This window comes from Paroedura picta, chromosome 3 (genome assembly GCF_049243985.1).
Source record: "Paroedura picta isolate Pp20150507F chromosome 3, Ppicta_v3.0, whole genome shotgun sequence".
Lineage (NCBI taxonomy): Eukaryota > Metazoa > Chordata > Lepidosauria > Squamata > Gekkonidae > Paroedura > Paroedura picta.
The window spans coordinates 14,421,956-14,424,830 of NC_135371.1; the positions used below are offsets into that span (position 1 = coordinate 14,421,956).

Sequence of the window (2,875 nt, forward strand, 5' to 3'; positions counted from 1 at the left end):
AGAAACGGCAACACAAGCCCCTTTGGCTCACTGGCCAGAGGAGGTCAGCCAACCAAATACCCAGGTCTGGAATGGAGAAGGGATGTCCTGAAAGGAGAGGGGGCAGCTTGGAGTCAGGGGAGCTGCTGGGAAGAGTGGAATGAACAGAGGAGGGGGTAGGGATGCCACCCTCCAGGTGGGACCTGGGGATCCCATGCAACCACATCTCATTTCCAGACTACAGAGATCAGTTCCCCTGGAGAAAAGGGGCGCTTTGGCGGGTGGACCCTACAGCACTCTACCCCACTGAGGCCCCTGTCCTCTCTAGGCTCCTTCCCTAAATCTCCAGGAGTTTTCTCAACCTGAATTTGGCAACCCTACCCTCCCACCCTCATGCTCCACCGGAGGACTAGGGGGACCTGGGCCCATTCCGCAGATGTTGGATAATGCACTTTCATTGCACTTTAGAAGTGGATTATCCTGTTCTGCACAGGAAAATCCAGCTGCAAAAGTGCATTGAAACTGCATTATCCAATGTATGCAGAATGGGGCCTGGTAACCCTAGTGGGTCGAAGAAACACAGTCCTGGAGACTGGTGAAAAGACACTTAAAGTCAAAGCAGCGTCCATTCCCCAGCAGGGATCGCTGCTTGGAGGGTAGAGAGCCCTTGAGCCCACCCATTTTCCAGGTAGGATCTCACAGGTAGGATCTCACAGGTAGCTGTCACCGGGCAAGGTGCTGGTGTCGCGGTGAGCAGGCCTTGGCCAGTTGTGTCACCAGAAAGCAGGAACTGAGCTTGTTTGTCTTGCATGCCACATCCCTGAGGTTCAGAAAGCCAATGCAAACCCACTGCCTCTCTACGTCACTGATGCCCTTGCTGGAGGGGGCAGCCATCGATGGTTGTCTCTCTGTGGCTGGGGCTGGGAAGACACACTCTGCGTCAGGATCGCTCCTCAAATGGCTCCCATTTTCCAATGCTTGGTCCAAGCAAAGTGCCCTCATTTCCTTGTTGCTTTTGTGTGCTGGCACGTGTCATCCTGGGGCGGAGGGGAAAGGGAAAGCCCTGCCTGTGACCCAAAAAAGCCAGTGGACAGCCCGCCTGACTCTGTGGTCAAGGTGCTGTTGTTGGATAATATGAGCATCGATCCCACTACCTATCGCATGCTGAGCTCTCTCCCCCTTGGGCTAATCCCACACCCCATGCTGGTGGAAAGGGGTTCACAGCATCCTATGAAGGGGAGAGACTCGAGAGGTGGTAGCCAAGGCAGGCCTATCTCTCCACGGCTCCGGCCAACAAAAGGAAGGAGCAAAGAAGCCTGGAGAATGTGGGCATCGATCCCACTACCTCTCGCATGCTAAGCAAGCGCTCTACCACTTGAGCTAATTCCCCTGCCTTGCTTAGAAAGAGGAGAGGTGCATCAGGACCTTCCCTGGGGTAGCTCCCCATTTGTAATGCTTGCCCCAAGCAAGCCCCCTTTTATTCTCCTGTTATTTACAATGCTGGCAGTTCTGAAGAGTGCTTGCACTCAGAAGCTCACACCTTGAATACATCTTTGTTGGTCTTAAAGGTGCTACTGGACTCTGGTTTTATCGTGCACGCAAAAGGGAGCGCTTTACCCAATGAGCTAATTCCCCTGCCTGAGGTTTCATCCACCATCTGTGCATCAGGAAATCCCTCCAAATGGCTCCTGGTTTTTAAACCTTGGTCAAGGGAGACATCCTAGACGGGAGAGGAGGATTGGAAAACACAGGCATTGAAGCCGTCACCCCTCGCATGCCCAGGAGGTGCTCCCTTTCACCCTGCATGAGGCGCTAAAAGCTAACAAACCAGGACTGCAATTCTGCAGCAGAACAGCTCCTGTGGGGGAAATGCAGGCGTCAGTCTTGTTGCCACTCATGCTAAGGGAGCCTTGTGTCACTTGTGCTAATTCCCGGTAGGGGCGGCAGTGGCCAGGGCGGATTCTGCTCCCTGTGGCGCTGGCCACCAAAAGGAGGCAGCAGACAAGACTGTCCAGTGCTGGAGAATGCAGGCATCGATCCTGCTACCTCTCGCATGCTAAGCGAGCGCTCTACCATTTGAGCTAATTCCCCTGCCTTGCTTGGAAAGAGGAGAGGTGCATCAGGACCTTCCCTGGGATAGCTCCCCATTTGTAATGCTTGCCCCAATCAAGCCCAAATTAATCCCCCCATTGCTTTACAATGCTGGCAATTGTCACCTGGGATTGGAGGGGAAAGGGAAGAGCCAAAAAACATGGTGCACAGCTACCCTTGCTGGAGAATGCAGGCATTGGCCCCTCTGCCTCTTGTAGGCTAATTGAGTTATCTCCCTTTTGAGCTAATTCCCCAGTGCTGGTGGAAAGGGGTTCACAGCATCCTATGAAGGCGACCTCTCTCTCCACGGCTCCAGCCAACAAAAGGAAGGAGCAAAGAAGCCTGGAGAATGTGGGCATCGATCCCACTACCTCTCGCATGCTAAGCGAGCGCTCTACCATTTGAGCTAATTCCCCACTGCTGATGAGAAGGGTTTCCTGTGGTCATGAGGTCATGCCAGGGCATGCGTCCAGGGCACATCATGGCCTCCATGGTTCTGGTCAGCAAACGGAAGTGGCGACAGAGCCCTCCAATGCACTGGAGCATATGGGAACAAACCCACTACCTTCTCACACACTTAACAAGTGATCTACTATTTAAGCTCATTCCCCACCCTTGGTAGGAAGGGCTTCGTCACATCATCCTGAGAAGGGGTGGCTGGTAGGGTCTTGGACCAAGGCATGCATTTCACAGCTCTGGGCAGGAAGCAGACGCAACAGAGGGCTGTCCTGGGCAGAGTCTCCACTAACTTTGTTTATTCCATTGTCAATCCTGTTGAATTCAGATCGCTTTGAACTTGGATCTT

The 2,875-nt window shown here is 53.5% G+C and overlaps 2 non-coding genes across 2 annotated transcripts; both read right to left on the reverse strand.

Moving 5' to 3' along the window:
* Positions 1-1,997: 1,997 nt before the first annotated feature.
* TRNAA-AGC (transfer RNA alanine (anticodon AGC)) lies at positions 1,998-2,070 on the reverse strand. The gene has a single exon. It is a non-coding gene; the product is annotated as a tRNA-Ala (tRNA).
* A 343-nt stretch (positions 2,071-2,413) lies between these two features.
* Positions 2,414-2,486, reverse strand: TRNAA-AGC (transfer RNA alanine (anticodon AGC)). The gene has a single exon. It is a non-coding gene; the product is annotated as a tRNA-Ala (tRNA).
* Positions 2,487-2,875: the final 389 nt, after the last annotated feature.